General features: G+C 36.1%; 1 pseudogene; it reads right to left on the reverse strand.

Moving 5' to 3' along the window:
- The window catches only part of LOC116151682 (centrosomal protein of 162 kDa-like), a 30820-nt pseudogene extending 14532 nt beyond the window's left edge, over positions 1-16288 (reverse strand).
- Positions 16289-18232: the final 1944 nt, after the last annotated feature.

An 18232-nucleotide genomic window follows, 5' to 3' on the forward strand; every position in this document is an offset into this window, starting at 1 on the left:
TATAAAACAGAATAAATCAAGAACACAGTAACAAGGAACAGAGATGTATAAGTCTCTCAACAGTCGCTAACAGCATTTATATGAAATGCCAACTTACCCCCTTTTGCAAAACACAGACTACTGATAAGACTGAATAAAAAGCACCAGAATAAGCGATTTTCTTATGCTACTCAAATTCTGGACTATGTTTGTTTAAAAAATTTAAAGTGTAAAAATGGCTTCTAAAAGAAAGCCAATGCTATAGTGGCATTTTAAAATCTGGGGACAACAGGGTGCTGTAACAGCTACTGCTCACAGATGCCCAGGATCCACGTGGAGGTTACTCTGTAATCAGTCCCACTGGCTCATGAAGTACATACCTGTCAGCAGTATTTATGTAACTTCATTGATCACTATGTCCAATCAATATAAACTATAAACACTTACCTTATGTATTTTTGTCATCCTGAGGTAATAATCAAGGACCAACAGGTATTTTTTTCTTCAAAACATCAAGGTATATTTTATCTATTTGTTCTTCCACAGTATTTACTCTTGGACAGTTATTTTCTGTACCTTCATTTGGTGACTTTTGTAAAACTATATGCTCCTCATTTTTGTCCAAAAATTGGTTCACATTTTGTTTCTTGAGACATAACATTTGGATTCATCTTAAGAGGTAAAGTGTTAACAAATTCAGTTGCTTTATTCTCAGCCAGTTTCTTGTAGCTATAAAACAAAACAGGACTCAGAGAATGAACCCTATATGACTCCTCAAATATTAGTTTTATTTATATATGTTTACACATGATATACATGGAAACATTTATATTATTAACATATAATACTATTAAATATATTTAATACTGTTAACTCTCAAATTAGGTCACTAATGTTAAATATATTACTTACAATTCTGGAGTATATTCACATGGTGTCACATAATTGTTTTAAATTTCAGATAATAATTTTAATACAGTATAATGTAAGGGATTTCATGGTTTACTCAAAGAACTACTTCAAAGGAAAGCCAAACCAAACAAGACTGAGATTGCTCTTGTTTAAGAAAAATAAAAAATGAATTTCTAAATGGCCCTTTTGTAATATATCTTTTATCCATATTATAAAGTCAACATACATTTGAGGCAGGAAAAATATTTCATACATTTCCAGTAGAAACTAAAGAAGCAACCATAATTTATATCGATGAAGCATAAAATATAAATATTAAAATGCATGAATTTCATCACAGTATAGGAAAATCTTAAAACAAAATCACTAGGATTTTTAAATGAAGTCATTTCTGTGGCTTAAAACACTTAAATGCAATGTAACATTTCAGAACATTGCATTTTTAAAATATGAGAAATATCCTTTAAGGAGATCTTATAAATATGGATGAACATCAGCATATTATGGGAGCTCCAAAAATACAGATATTGTCATTTTCAAATTACCTTAATTATGGTCAATGAGGTGACTTAACTTTGTAATTTATAAAATAAGATTAAAGAAAAGTTTAAGAGGCTACCAATTCATATAAGGTAGATTGGCTTCTCAATAATTGCTAGAAATAACTGTGAGAAGTAGCTGGAATCATCAGAAAACCTAAGCGCCCTCCCTCCTTCATGGTGGCAGAACCCGGCTGGCCGCTCACTAACTGCTCCCCATGCGAGCCCCGCACCAGCTGAACCGCACTCCGCTCCACCTCCAGTCTACATGGGACCAGCACCAGTTCCGGCCTTTAGAATGTGAGGCGACAGGGACCAGAAGCTAAAATACGTGTCATGGGCTTAGTGGTCGGGTTCTGGGTGGCAAGGAAACTGACACTAGAGGCTGGAGAGGGGGAAAACTCACATTTTATGAAAAGTGACAAAACATTTGCTAAGCTGTCACCCACAGTGGTTAATAAGACCGACGACTAGCTTCTGAGTCTGGGGTCCTCAGCAGAGTCTGAGAACGGCAGGAGAGGACAGGAAGTGTTTAAGTACCAGCTACTACTGGCTACTGATAACAAGATACTACGTGAAAAAGATGAGCTCAAGACAGAATGGGCTGGTCTTTAAAGAAGGAATCCAAGGGAACAGCGTCTAGAAACTCAGGGCCTCTTAGGTTCACTCTCTGTGTCTGGACTCAAACAATTAAGATTCAGCACTGAAAAATGCTATGAAAAAGCAAGATTTCATGAGAATTCTTGGTTGAAGAGTGACTCAGTCCCTTGGCAATGCCAATATCACATTAGAGGTGTCATCTTCAAACTTAAGATTATTGTCCCTCATAATAACCAGACAGCTGCAATTAAACTGAGAAAAACAACAACAACAACAACGATCAACAAAAACTAATTTTCTTTAAATGTAGTTACTAGCACATGGGACTGACTGGAACCAAATAGGTCAGAAGCCTTAAAAACTTTCTGAAGGAGCTATAATGACAAAGATGACAAAGAAACCACAACTCTACTTACAAAAAAAAAAAAAAAAAAAAGGCTAGATACTTGTCTGGCAGCCTTACAACCACCTACCTGCAGGCAGAAAGCAGGTGGAGAAAAGAGTGTATCCTCAATGATGGGCGTCCCCTCCCCTGTTACCCACTTCAGTTGAAGCCAGTGGTGAAGAAACACAAGACCACTGGAACCAGGAGCTACACGGAACAATATATTTATAAAGTAGTTCCTCCTTAAGAGCAGAATAATGGCCTAATTAAGGGAAATGCCCACCTTGAAGGTAGGGGGTCTTCATAAGGCCTTTCAGTGGATCTCAAAGCTGCACTGCTGATTGCTGTAGCTTCCTCACTCTTCTCCTTCCTGAATAGGAATAGGCTTAGTCTCACCATCACATTGGGGTGGGGAAGGGAGGATGAAACTTGCCTTTTAATTCACTGATTAGTAGACAATGAGGAGCTGCCCTGAAACCTGACAAAGAGAACGTGCTTCACCTGGAAACCCTGGCCTTCCAGGTGGATACCGTTCTGAATGGGACCCTGGGCTGTTTGCTTTGGGGAAGGGCTGAGTAGGTCTTTGCTCACGGAAGAGCGGAATGGATATTTGGCTGTTAGAAGGGAAGTTTCTGGTGGAGACTGGCTAGATGCCTACCAAACACATTTATGTTTCTTTCTGGGCACATGAGCAAACCACACTTCCTAGCCCTTTTGGACCTAGTTTAGCTGGATGTGCTGGTTCTTACCAACACCACGTGAGCTGAAGGGAGGTAACACTCCTGTGATTAGGCAGTTAAAAGGAAACATGCTAACCATCTATTTCCTTTCCTTATTGACTGATGAGGCCAGGAGGACCTCAAAACCATGTGTTGATGACAGAAAGCCACCTGGGTCCCTAAATGACTATGTGGAGCAGAGTCCCACCCCCAACTCCACTGAGACACTTGGAATTATGATGTGAGCAAGACATAAATAATTGATGATGTTAAACTACTAAAATTTTAAGGATTATTTGTTACAGCAGCTAGGATTAATTATCCTATGGTTTACTAAAGAGTTTTTGGATATGTGTACTCAACTTCCTACTACTGACATTCCTATAATTATTGTTATGCCTTTAATGTAAGTATACTTGTTTTCAGCTTTTAAACACAAATGTAAACACCTCTATTTAGAATTCACATTAGTAAAATGGTGTCAGTTATGCCAACAAAGACACAAGATGTGTAGAAAAATCCCTTCAGTGACACAAGTGTAGCCCCAAACAGCAGTGATAGGGGAGCCCAGTCAGCCCCATAAAAACACTAACTAGCACCACAGATCAGGGGAGGAATGCTAGACTTAGCGGTCAAGTAGACAGGGTTTAGGATAAGCCACAGCACATCCCTTTCTCTCAACTAACACGCTCAGTACAAACAAGGCCAGGAAATCACTGTACGTGGATTTCATGATGAGCACAGGGTTCAAGGAGGGGCTCAAAAACTTGTCTGTTGAAAACACAAATGAACAAATAGTACAAGAATGGATGACAGGCTTTTCGCAGAAATATTTCACAGAGATGAAAGACCTGACAATCCAAGAGCATCGCTGAGCTATGTCTATGTGATCGTGGGCAATTTATTTAACCTCTTTAAGCCTAGGTTTCTTATCTATGGAATATATATACCTCATGGGGCTGCTGTAAGAGTAAATTAAATCTAATATGTAAAGAACCTAGCACAGTATCAAGCCCACAGTAAGCGAGGGGTAAAAGTGTTAGCTGTCATCATCTGATTCTTGTGACAGCCCCGCCACCAAGTTGGTTCACCTCAGTCTCTTCACTTGAATGATGGGGATAAAGATGCCTGACCTACTTATTGTGTGGCTCTCATGAGATAATGGATGTGACATTTGTCTTATGACAAGGTTACTGTGACATGGTACCCTGTGCTGGTGAATGACAGCAAGGCCCCACAAGCTTCCATTAAAAGCTACTGGAGCTAGAACATTTTCACAAAGCCTGTTTATCCTGTGACCAAAGAACTCACCCTAGGAGATGACGGCTGCTCTGTGACTAAGTGCAAAACTAACTGGCTTAAAAAGAAGCAAATGGATGACTCATATACAGAATAAAATCCGTGTTCTCTCTCACCATTTGAATCAACTGTCCCTGAGCTATTAAAGCTGATGAGATTTTATTTTTTCAGTGAAAAGTTTTAAGATTACCTACCTAATGGTACTAACATTTTTACTAGCATCTATTTTTTTAAAAAAATTTTAGCACTAGAAGAATTTTAATAAAGTAATTGATAAAGACTAATATTAAGGGAAGAGAGGAGTGTCTCACAGGTAGACTCATACTAGCTACCCGTTAATCATTCACTAGGGATGGCTACACAGAACAAATGATGCCAAAAGTTTCCAGTGACAAAACAATAAAGAAATAAACAAACACCCTGCACAATCCATTCCAAAAAACTCTTACCTGACAGGTTGTAAATCAAAACCACCAACCCCAAAGGAATCTATTCTGATAGGTCATCAGCTCCTCTACTGTTGGCAGATCTAAGAGGGGAGAAAATTAAAATAGCAACCAAAAATGTTATGTAAATTGCTTAATTTAATATCTAATACCACCAAAATTACACTGTCTCTGATTGACACAGTTAATAAAATGGCATATAAAATAATCCCATGGTAAACCTGCTTGTACAAGAAAATCTTAGGTATTTGTATTTGAATTATATATCTATATATTTTCTCTCCCTCCCCCTTACACATATCAAATATATGAGTATGGGTGTACATACACACACACACACACACACATACACGCTAAATATGTATTTAGTTGATCCCAAATACCATTCTCTATTTAAAAAATAACTTTAGCATATGTTCATGGAAAAGCATAAATAACGTGAAAATACTTAAGTGATTTCTTAACTTGGGAAGATATATTATAGGAGGAACTGAAATTTTACCCTATGTTTAGCTCTAGCTTTATAGTTAAACCAATGATTCCCAGATTCCATTTAAGCAAACTCTATAAATTCAGAGAGAGAAACAATCACTACAGTAAATTGTATTTAAATTACACCACACTGGAAACTGTTTAGAGAGGGTGTCAAAGGAAGAAGTTTTTACAACATTCCATGGTAGAGATGTTTTTAGAGGACCCTTCATCTTCTTGAGGATGCTTTTTCACCGAGCTCTCCGTATTTCCCCCTGCATCACTCTCAGATCCTTGTTCATCTGCATCTTCCCAAGAAATGCCTACATGACAATACGTCTGATGTAGAGCTTCAATTTCACTGCTGCTCTGTCCATAAGAAACATCTGTTGAAATAAATGAAATCTCTAGCATGACCACACAAATACACAAAAATATAAAACACTAATGTCATCCCTTAATCTACCAGAAATGGTGGACAAGGCTGTGGGACAGTATGATGTGATAAAGACAGGGTGAAATATAAACCTTGCTAGTACGTGGCACAGCCCACGAGCATGAAATCACGGCGGGTTCAGTAACCCCTGTCGGCAGGTGGAGATGTGTCCTGATGTGGCCATTGTAAAATCTCACTCCACCAGTTACTGTCTCTTCCTACCATCCGTAACCAATCTCTGCGCTGGATAAAACTACTCCTAAATTTCTCAAACTGACACAATTTTGCAAGAATTCTTTCTTTCCTCTGCCTCTCTTTCTCTCTCTCTTTGCCTCCTGATGCCACCAAGTATCTCATCTTCTGTGTTTCTTCCACTGAAATTCAATCCTCCAACTTTGCCATCCAATATGTGTTCCAATATCCTGTGTTAAAGCTGCTGTAACAAAAAAGTAATTTCCTAGTGGCCAAATCCAACCTTTCAATTTCTTCAACTGTTGTAATTTTTTTCACCCTGTGAGACATCTGACACAGCTCTTTCCCTGGGAACTGTTTCTTGCATACAGCACCTTCCTCTCCCCACCACTCTGATGGATACTTCTCCATCTTTTATGGTACATTGCTCATCTCAGGACTCCATCTTTAGCCCTCTTTTTTAAAAGCTCTCTTTTTAGGGAAGAGGACTGGATAATTTCATCAAGAATCTTCACTTAATTATTACCCATATGCATGTGACTTACAAATCTATGTCTTTTGTCCTTAAGTCTTTTCTGAATATTAAATTTCCAAATAAACATTCAGACCATTCTATAAGTAAATCACATCTAACACAACCTCAAATGAATTAATTATATTCCCCAACAAAGCCAGTTCTACTCCCAGGATCTGCTGTTTTAGCCGCGGCATGATTACTCACCCAGTCATCCACAAGAGAAAACCTGAAGTCACTGTTCACTCTTCCATCCCTGTTAAACTCCTCCTCTTCCCACCAAGAAACAAACTCTGGAAAAAAGAATTCAAAGGACCTAATGACAATAATGATCTAAGATTTTGATGTCTTTCCTTAACTCATTTTGTACCTTTCATTACTAACAGTGAAATTTTGGAAGTTAGAGAAAAGAATAAAAGTGTCATAGAAGAGTGGAAAAAAAGAAGCAGAGTGAGCAATCTCCTTTTCTCCTGATACCCATGACTAAATAATTAATACCTAAAAATAAAACAGTATATACAGCCTCCTCTTCCTCTACACAATCTGTGAGTTGCATAGTATAAAATTCTGAGGGACTATTTTCAACTCTAAACTTAAGATGTAGCCAACTCCTACATGTGACTGTGTAAGAATGCCTTACAATGGGCTATCTTTCCATCTAATGCTTCAGGTTGTAACAGAGGAGAACAAACCTGACCCCACATTGGATCTGTTCCTTTAGTTTTAACCACTGCGCCCTGTTTTCCAGGCTTGGTCTTGCCAGCTCTGCGCCTTTTGTGAAACAATGTTGCCTTTAGCCTGAAATGGACAGGAGGGCCTATTCTCGGGGCTCTGACCTTTAAGGTTGTCAGCACCTCTGCACTTATGCAGAGATGGCAAGTTGCAAAATAGAGAATAACCTTTGTATTGTTGGAGGTTTACAGTGACACCATGGCCTGACCCACATGGATGGCTGCAAGAACAAAGAATTCCTACAGCAAGAAGTTTGCAACAACCAACCACACCCCCTCCCCTGTGGGGGTTTTTTTTTCCCCCTTATAAAAGGAGTCTGTATCCTGACTGGAGAAGGATGGTTCTCCAAGATATTAGTTGGCCTTCCTCTCAGTCTGTGGGCTTTCCGAATAAAATCACTTTTCCTTGTCCCAACACCTTGTCTCCTGATTTACTGGCCTGTTTTGTGGCAAGCAGAATGAATTTGGACTCAGTAACAAGGTCACCACTGCTACTTGAAGCATGCCCAAAAAAGGAATAGAGTTGCTTAAATAAACTAAAAACAAAAAAGTAGGGTATATCATCAGAGCAGAGTCTCTAAGTGGCAGGGATATTCAGTAGGACTTTAGGGAAAAGATCTTGCCTGCCCCCTAAATGGTTGATCAGACTCAGAGTAGCCTGACTGAAGGATAGAATTGATTTTATGAACAAGAGAAAAAGGCACAATATATTTTTTCTCCTCTACAGAAATACCAGGGGGTGTAAGTATCGCTTAGTATGCACAAAATAAATGATCCCAATGGTAACTAGCACAGCAGTACTGAGCACTCCACCTAATTTAACAGGTGAGAGGTGTCAGAAAGAAGGGGTTCTGCCGTAAAGCAACAGCAGAGCAAACATGCAGAAAAGCAAATGACCTAAAAGTCAGAAATTAGAAATGGAAGGCAGAGAGGCATCAGGGGCTGCTCAGACAACGGAGCAGGAGGAAGGTATGTTTCTCCTAATTTGAGTCATTAACCAAATGGATATTAAAAATAACCCCAGGGTCATGTATGTTAACTCTATCCATGTATTTTCTAGAGAGAAAAGTAAAGGGCTGACTTTTACATTAGAAGGGCCTTTTACATTAGAAAAAGAAGATACTGTGTAATTAATTATTTTGTATATTATTACAGGTCAAAAGCTTTCTATTTTTTTCCCACTTACAAGTTGAGAAGTGTCAAATTCTATTGTGCAGTGACAAGGGTCCCAATGTGTAGAGTACTGTCACATTCAGTGACTGCGCCAGTCACATGGCCATAGCACAAAACAGCACCTGCCTGTGAGACAGATGAAAACAAGCAAAAGGCTAGATCTGGCCCTTATTTTATAGTCATCAACTTTTTAAAGACAATAAAGCATAAAGAATTTCATGAGTAATATTAATAAAAAAAAGATAATCTTTGACAACATATCACCTAAACCAAGCCTGCTTAATCCCAGAAAACAAATAGTTTAAAAAAAAAAAAAAAACCCCACTGATCTTTTCAGGTCTTAAACTAAATTCATATGCTGATCTGAAGATTTTTCAAGTGTATTTTTGAAATACTAGGTAAATTTAACAGGTCACAGCCAACAAGAATTTATATGTATGCCTTCATGTTCTTTCACATAATCTGTACTATTAATAGAGGTTGATGCACATAATGAGAACCACACAGCTGGCACTGCTTGTTGAATCTCAGCAACATACTAGGCTGAATGTTATCTCAGCTGATCATCACATGGGCTCATTTTAGAGAAGAGGAAACAGGCTTAGAGGCATTAATTGTCCAATGTCACCCAGCTGCCAACTGGCAAGGCTGGGAATATAAATCCAAAGCTGGGAATATAAATCCAAGGCCACAAGACAATAAACTCATACTCTACACTCTTCTAGTAAGTGACTCATCAAATTATTTCAGAATCAAGAACATTTAAGAAATAAGATTTTAAAAATTAGCATTATATAACTTCCCAGATCATCTTAATAGACTTTTTCTTTCAGTAAACCATTTTTTTGACTCTTTTAAAAATTGAAGTATAGTCATTTTACAATGTTGTTTCAATTTCTGGTCTACAGTATGTTTTGGTCATACACATACATACATATATTCATTTTCATATTCTCTTTCATTATAGGTTACTACAAGATATTGAATATTGTTCCATGTGCTATACAGTAAAAATTTGTTGTTTATCTATTTTATACATAGTAGTTAGTATCTGCAAATCTTGAACTCCCAAATTCAGTAATAGCATTTTTATTTCTGAGTTTTTCTTATAATCTATAGCTGTGGTTTTCATATTGAGTTTAACAAAATGATAGTTTTCAGAGAAAATCATGGGGTCCACAGATGTTTGACTGGAATTTCACTTTAAAACATAAAAACTGCAATAGAAATTAATCTACACACTCAGATGTGCCTTTTATGTAACTAATATTTTGAAGACCACCAGCATAGTAACTTGGCCACCAGCTTTGTTTTCACGCACATCACAGAATCAAATTCCTCTGGCCATCCTGTGTGTCCCATAATGGGTCACTGACTAGAAAATCTGTAGCTCTATGTTGGTCTTTTACAAGAACTCATATCTACTCACTGAGAACAGTGCAAGTGGCCTGACTGTCACAGCACATACATGACATGTACTTAACCAGCAGTGAGACTGAGGAGCACTTGCCCAGCACATGCTTTCATCATGGCAGAATATTCAATTGGATGATAACAAGTAAAGGAGTGACATGTCTTGATGGAAAATTTCCGCTGTAATTTATTAAATTTTATACTTACATTTTAAAATGGAAGTGGATAAATCAAGATGGTGATTCTTGGGATGGCAGTGACTGGAAATAAGAGATCTGAGTGGACTTTGTGGTTTTGATCATGTTTTGTTTTTATGATCTGGTTGCTGGTTACATGGCTGTGTTCAGTATTTGAAAATTCATCATCTGCACTATGATGATACATGAATTCTTCTACAAGCATATTAAAGTTTGATAAAAAAAAGTTTAAAAAAACAAAATAAAAATAAAATGCAAGCAGATGTTCAGAGTTGGCTAGTGATTTATCATTTCTATTGATCTTTTCTTTAAGAGTCTGGGTTGCTTTAGTTGACTAAACTAGTCAACTGGGACTTGCAAAGAAAGGTGAAAAGTTCCTATTTGCACCTATTTAAGGGATCAACCAAGAGTATTTTTGTATATATACAACGAAAACAAAATATACAAACATATTGTAAGTCTGATGATATAAGAATATAACAAGTATCTATAACTCCCAATTTTAACAGTAGTGGTCTGTTTTAATTGTTATCACTAATTTTTTAAATAAATGTCACGAATGTAAACATTTACATTTATACTGATAAAATATAATTTTTATCTATAGAGTACTATCTAAGATTCCATTTGGAGATAAGGGTTCCACTGTTTTTAAAAAAGTCTGAAAGGCATTGTCTTAAAGACCTTTACAACCATTGGTGAAGTCTGTATGGTCCTAGACATTTCAGAATTTGGGGGATGTAAGCTAGCTTTTTCCTGTACAGAGAGAATTATGGAAAAGCCCCAAACCAAAGTCTCAATTCTCCTACACATGGCAAATTTAACTGAATACTCTGGGGGGCACAGAAAATTAGTTAATATTCATCTACAGTGCTATACTTTGTACCAACAGCATTCATTCAGTTTTTAAAAAGTATTTATTTAAAAACACACTTCACTGAGTCTACTAGCATTGTGTCACCATTAGCAAGTTCAGATTATTTAAACAGAAAGAGGTAGAAAATATGAAATGTAAAGTCTTATTGTTGATAGTTATTATATATATTATTATGTATTATATGTATTTCCCTAGAAATGAAGTCAACTAGTCACAGGCTCTTATGTATTTAGAGAACAGCTAGTTTCTCACTTTCACCCATCCCTGTCGTTTCATTATCAGTCACACCCAGCAGGGCCTTCAGCTTAGCTGTTGCTTTGTCCTGCTCATCAAGGCTGCCCTCGACAACAGAGTCTAATGAGCCAAGCAGCACTACTGGAATAACACAGAAGGAAAACATATTAGGAATATAGAGAAGTCTGTATTGTTACATTAATAAAATATTTAAATCATTTGTAATCTGTATGAAAGAAAGATAAATATTTACATATAAAGACTATATAACCATATATCTAAGACAAGCATGATTTTCTTCTTACGTACAAGAGTAGGCTTACCTCAACATATATCTATGCTTATATACAGTTCTAATGTACATTTATATGGGAAAGGCAAAGGGCCTGAAAAAATTAACAGAAAAAAAACATCCCCCCTTACTGATGTGTAAGTAGCCAATTGAAAACTGTATGTATTTAAGATGCGTAACTTGTTGTTATGCATTCTTATTGCTGTATAGTTTCTACTGTGTAAAAATACCAATGGTAAGACTAGCATTTACAAGCTCTACCTCTGAAGGGCTTTTGTATAAGACAGCCAAGTTTAATAATTGCTGTTATGTTATTTGGAAAAATCTGTACTCTTGATATGCTTGACAAATTTTTATTTCTCCAATTAAAAAAATTTTAAATTACAGCAGCTTAATTATCATCGACAGCTTTTAGGGTTTTGGCTTTCAAATATGGCCCTAATAGCTAAACTAGTGCATGCTGGAATAATACACCGTTACTAATTTTCCTAAGTGAACTGTACTGTAGCACTAAGGAATCAAATAGCACATAAGGGAAAGCATCTCTTTATAAAATTACTTCTGTTAGTAAATGAAAAAGAAATGAGAGAATTCAAAGGCTAATGACACTTTTCAACTTCCAATAAATTAAAGAATGGAGGCATCAAATATCAATAGCTGCTAACATCATAAAAAGGAGACGAGACACTAGGTTACTCTTTATGAAATAACATACCACACTCTGACAGAGGATCAAATCAACCCTAATCATGCCTCTGGATCCAGTTGCCAGTTTGAGGAAGTAAAAAGGATGGATGAATGTGCTAAACTGTACCACCTGTATGCAATCAGTCAAATCCAGACTATGAAAAACAGATCAAACAGGTATATTTCAAGGAAGGTATGAAAAATAAATCTGTAGACCAAAACAGACTTACAAGGAACAGCAACTGTCTTTGTAAATGGTCAGGATTAAACACTAGTACCTAGGGAGACATACTTGGGTAACAGAATCATAAACAAAAGGAAGTGATTTCTGTAACAGTAACTTAGAGGAAAGAACTTACTTAAAGGAAGGGAAGGGGCTATGACTGAGTCAGAGCACATGGAGGAGCTTCTGGGAGAGCTGGCAGATTTCTGTGTATTGAGCTTTGTGGTACTGATAAGAATGTATTATCCGTCAATATAAAAAAAAATGATTAAAAAAATCAGCAGAAGAGCTCAATAGGTCTTTTCCAAAGAAGATAAACAGATGTTTAACAGGCTCCTAAAAAGACATTCAACTTTGCTAATCATCAGAAAGATACAAATCAAAACCACAATGAGATACTACATCACACATGCCAGAATGGCCATCATCAAAACGTCTACAGATAACAAATGTTGGCAAGGATACAGAGAAAAGGGAACCCTAGTACATTGTTGATGGGAATGGAAACTGGTATGGCCACTATAAAACAGTATGGAAGCTCTTTAAAAAACTAAAAGTAGAACTACCACAGGACCCAGCAATGGAGGAGGAGGCGGCTAGTGTGTCTATCTATCTATATATGTGTCTATCCAATGGAACAGGAGGCTAGTGTGTCTTTCTGTCTGTCTATCATCTATCTGTATGTCTATCAATCTAATGGAGGAGGAGGAGGCTAGTGTCTATCTGTCTTTCAGTCTATCTATGCATCAGTTTAGCTATCTTAATAGAGGAGGAGGCTAGTGTGTCTATCTACCTACCTAACTGAGGAGGAGGAAGAGGCTAGTGTGTCTGTCTGTCTCTATATCTAATACAGGAAGAGGAGGCTAGTATGTCTATTTACTTAATTGAGGAGGAGAAGGAGGCTAGTGTGTGTGTGATGTCTTTCTATCTATCTGAGGAGGAGGAGGAGGCTCTTGTGTCCGTCTGTTTGTATGTGTGTCTGTCTCTATCTATCTATCATCTATCTATCCTTCTATCTATCTACCTAATTGAGGAGGAGGAGGAGGCCAGTGTGTCTGCCTCTCTGTGTATGTCTGTCTTTGTCTAACAGAGGAAGAGGAGGAGGTTAGTCTATCTAGCTATCTATCTAATGGAGGAGAAGGAGGAGGCTAGTGTGCTTCTCTGCCTGTCTTTCTGTGTATCTATCTATCTATCTAATCAAGGAGGAGGCTAGTGTGTCTAGCTGTCTATCTATCTATGTATGTGTCTATTTTCTAAGTCACCAAGCTGAAGTTAGTAGAAGAACTGAAACTAAAAATTTGTGTCTTATAACATAAATCTCTAAATAGACTATATAATGCCAAGAAAAACTCAATCACTCTCTTAGAATATGTAACTTCAGGAGCATGATTTTCTTACACTACTAATTATGATACATTTGTATTTATTAACACATTCTACAGTTTCTAAGGCTTTGTTATTTCTTGAGACATAAGATATCATTTAGAAATCTGATAAACATCTTAAAATCCTGTTTTTCTAATTCCTTTTAAAAGAAGCTACAAAAAAGGATAAAAAGAAAAGAGATATATCTCTCTCTGCAAAACATTTTCTACCTCTAATATCCAACTATTTGATTCTATTTTCTAACAGTCATGAATTGGCTACAAGCATTTTATGAATGTAAAATGAATAATAACAAATTCATATTTTAGTTTGGTTATGTTAATGTTTAATGCCTAAAACTTGAAATATTATATTGGGAAGAATTTCAGGTACACTATTCATTTATGTGTCCAATTTTGGAAAAGTTTATTAACTTCTATGATTTTCTGTTACTTCATCTAATGTATAAAATATCACATTACAGTTTTTAATAAATAAGTTAGTTGAGATATTATAAATGAAAATGCATAGCTCATTGTAAGTGCTCAGTAGTATATTCTTCTCTCTTTCATGTGGGCAGATTGTAAATTTCCTTAGTAACTGTTAATGATGGTAGGCCAGTCTGTACTATTACATTAAGAGATTTTAATTTCAAGTGATGGTGATGTAATTCACAAAACACTCGGCATGATATTAGTGCCTGCAACCTTTTCTGGCACAAAGACTGTGCTCAATCATCTGTAGACTTCAGTCAATGATACAAGAACCTAAAGATGTTAGCACATGTCCTGCCTTTTCTTTTTCTTTTTCTTAACTGCTGAAATCATTCCCAAGGTCCACATTAAAAAGGTGGGATATCAGAATACTGTATTATGTGCTGTGAAAGTAGAATCAGAATAGTCAACTGACCCAATCATAATAGCCTTTACTATGTTTCTATCCTCAGATACGCCAGGCATTGGGCTTAGAAGATTAAAAAATATAGTGAGAAATAAAGGAGGCATCCTCCATGATTAACTTGTCAGGCCTACATTTCCATAAATCACTAGTAATATATAATTTTATATAACATATAATGCACATATCATTATATAATAATTTGTATAGCTATTACTTACTAAATGCCTGCCATTAACTTAGGCTGTGTGTTAAGCACTTTATTTTCACTATGTTTCATAAACCTCTAAACTACTCATGCATAAGTACTACCATCCCCACTTACAAATGACAAAACTGATGTACACAAAATATAATTTTTGCCCCAAATTTACTTGAGTAGTTAATGACAAATCCTGGATTTGAAGAGAATCTATAATACCAGCTTTCAGCAGCCATTACAACACTCTAGCACTCAAAGAGCACTCAAAGAGTCTCCTTATCTAAGAAATATGAAGTAGAAAAATATGAATTTTAGAATGCCTTCTGATTTCATGCAAACAAGTCTGGCTCCTTATTTTTATTCAAATGGAGATTAATAACCTTACTACTCATGAATAATAACCACAGTGACATCATGACCAAGTTAAAAGGGCACTCAAATGTAGATAACATTTCCTTTCTAAGTATCTTTTTCTTCATGACTGCATCAGAAACTTCACATTTCACAGATCAACTGGTATCCTTGTTTCTAGTGTGTATAAATGTGTTTCATCTCTTTTAATTTCATTTTCCAGAGAATGAAAATTCCTAACCTCTAACCAGAAACCATAATAGCATTTTATTTACAAAAGGGAGTGAGAAGACCCACCAATATGCATGAATACTATAAAATCAAATGGCTGAGAATTTTTTTAATCATAAAGAATTAGTAGAGTTATTTTTAAGCCTCATGGTAATTGAGGGCCAGGTTTAAATGCACTTACTATCATATCATTATAATAAAATAAAATTTAGAATAAATACCCTAAAGTATAAAAGGGAAGCATATGAAGCATTATATCAATTCCTGCAAGTTCATACCCTTTTGATGTACATATTCCCATTACATTTGATTTTTTAATCCAATTAACTCAAATATTGGTAGAAAAACAAATACAGATTTATGAATTATAATCTCATTTAGAATGCCAGCACTGCTTTGCAATCACCTATCTCTACTGTCTCTCTCTCTGGTATGCAAGAGAGGGCAGATTTCTACAGAATTCTTCCTTTGGGTTCAACATCATCATTTCTTTATGCTCTTTCCCTTGATTTTATTTTTTTTTTTTCCAGTCTCTCTCACTGAATCTTCTTTATGCAGAGTTTTCAATGTTTATGTTTCCTAGGAGTCTGGAACTGGAACTCTTTCCTATTCCATGCTCTTTGGAGTCAGGTTTGTGATTCAGGTGAGGCTTTTCAGGGTGAGGGCTCATGCTTGTATTAGTTTCCTATTGCCACTGTAACAAACTACCACAAACATATTGGTATTAATAAATCATGCATTCATTATCTTACAGTTCTGGAGGTCTGAAGTCTGAAATGATCAGATACACAAGCTGACATCAAATTATCAGCAAGGATGCTTCCTTGTGAAGGCTGAGAGGAAAATCCAATCACCTTGCCTTTTTCAGCTTCCAGTGGCCTGTGTTCCTTGGCTTCTGCTTTTTCTCCGCCTTCAAAACACATCTTCCAATTTCTGCTTTCCTCATCACATCACCTCTTCTCCTTTTGTAGTCAGATCTCCCTCTGTCTCCCTTTTACCAGGACACTGTGATCACAGGTAGGCTCATGAGGGTATTCCAGGGTAATTCCTCCCATTTCATGATCTTTAATTTAATCTCATCTGCAGAGTCCTGTTTGCTCTATAAGGTATCATTCACAGGTTCCAGGATCCAGGATCTGGACATCTTGGGAGGTCATTATTCTGCCTACCACAATGTTCCAGCCCCAACATAACTTTACACATACACACAGTCATTATATATATAATGATATATATAATATACACACAATTTGTATATATATACACACACACACACATAACTTTCAATTGTATGTGGCCTTGCAAAATTCCTACTCAACCTCAAAACCAGTAAGGTTTCCAGGGTGAGTAGGAATTTGGTATGGCATTACCTCTTCTATGAGGTTTTTAATATCCTTCACTGCCTTCAAAGATCATCCCTCTGAATTTCATACATATTTTTGTGAGGTGATTTGCTTGGTTGCCACTCTTGCTATATTTGAGATTCCTGTATATTTTTATTTTTGCAACCCTAGTGATTAGCACAATAAATAACCCAAGGTATAATGACACAGTAACACATAATAAAGCCTTGCGTTGTGCACTACATAAAAATGTTAACTGATTTCTAGAATTCCTTGGGTAGTCACTTGGCACACAATGTTTACTCCAATTGATCCTATGTAATCAACTGAGTAATTAGTATTTATCATGTACTTACTATGTGTAGGTATAGTGAAATTTTTACTTCAAGTTTCAGTTTATTTGAAGACAATAAGCTGTGAAGAAGTAAAATGTAACTCTTTCAGATAAATTAATATAAAATATTTCCTAGTTTTAAAGTATTTTTTCTTCTCTACATTATGTATACATTCTACTTTATTCAAAGGAAATAATAAGCAGAAAATTATTTCAAATAATAAGATTAAACTTTTATTTTATATGTGTTTACGTGGGTCACAGTTAATTTCTGTTCCCTATACATATGCTAGATACTTTTATTTAAAATATTCAAACTTTGGGGACTTAATGCTCCAGTGTTAAGATAAGTCTACAGTCAAGCCTCTGCATTAAAAATACGTAGATTACATTTTGGATAATACAGTTTGTAAAAAAAGAGAAAACAGTAAATTTGATATTAGTAGTTACAATAAGGCAGAGCTTATAATATTTTAATCTCAATGCTGCTGATAACTAGTTTAACTTCAGGCAAATAACTTAACCTTTCAAAATATTCATTTTCTCATCTCTAAACTGGATAAATACCGGCATTTATTTACCTGGTAAATCAGCTTATTGTAAGAAGTAAACAATGCAGTGCCTATAAGGCATTTAGGTCAATGTCTAGCTTCAATAAATTGTAGCTATGAAATTTCTTCTAAATTGTGCCACAGGGCTGTGGCTAAATCATAGCTTTTCCAATTGCTAAACAATTTAATTTTATTTTAGACCAAAATTAGGATTACACTTGACATCAATGAGATTCCCAACCTAATATATTGAAAACATGGGTCACAATAGAAAGAGCTGGGGGTTATATGTCTCCCTGGATATCTCAAAAATGAGATGAAGTAATAGGGACTTAAGGGTTGTCTTAGAGAGACATGAACTGTAGTTAACTTAGAGCGAGGCAGAAGGTAGTGTGTTGTCTCTGAGGTTGCTTCCTCACATAATGAACGTAAGCTTAGTTTAGATCTTAGCAACTTTTCTGAACGAGCAAAGCATCTTCATGGTGTCACCAGTTTGCCCCCAGTTTAATTAATTGTCTCAAGTTCTTCCAACTTAAGATAAAAAAAAGTCTGTATAATATAAAGTCTGAGGATCTAGTGTATAACATGGGGACTATAACTGACAACACTGTATTTAACTGAAATTTGCTAGAAGAGTAG

This window comes from Camelus dromedarius, chromosome 31 (genome assembly GCF_036321535.1).
Source record: "Camelus dromedarius isolate mCamDro1 chromosome 31, mCamDro1.pat, whole genome shotgun sequence".
In the NCBI taxonomy this organism is placed as follows: Eukaryota; Metazoa; Chordata; class Mammalia; order Artiodactyla; family Camelidae; genus Camelus; species Camelus dromedarius.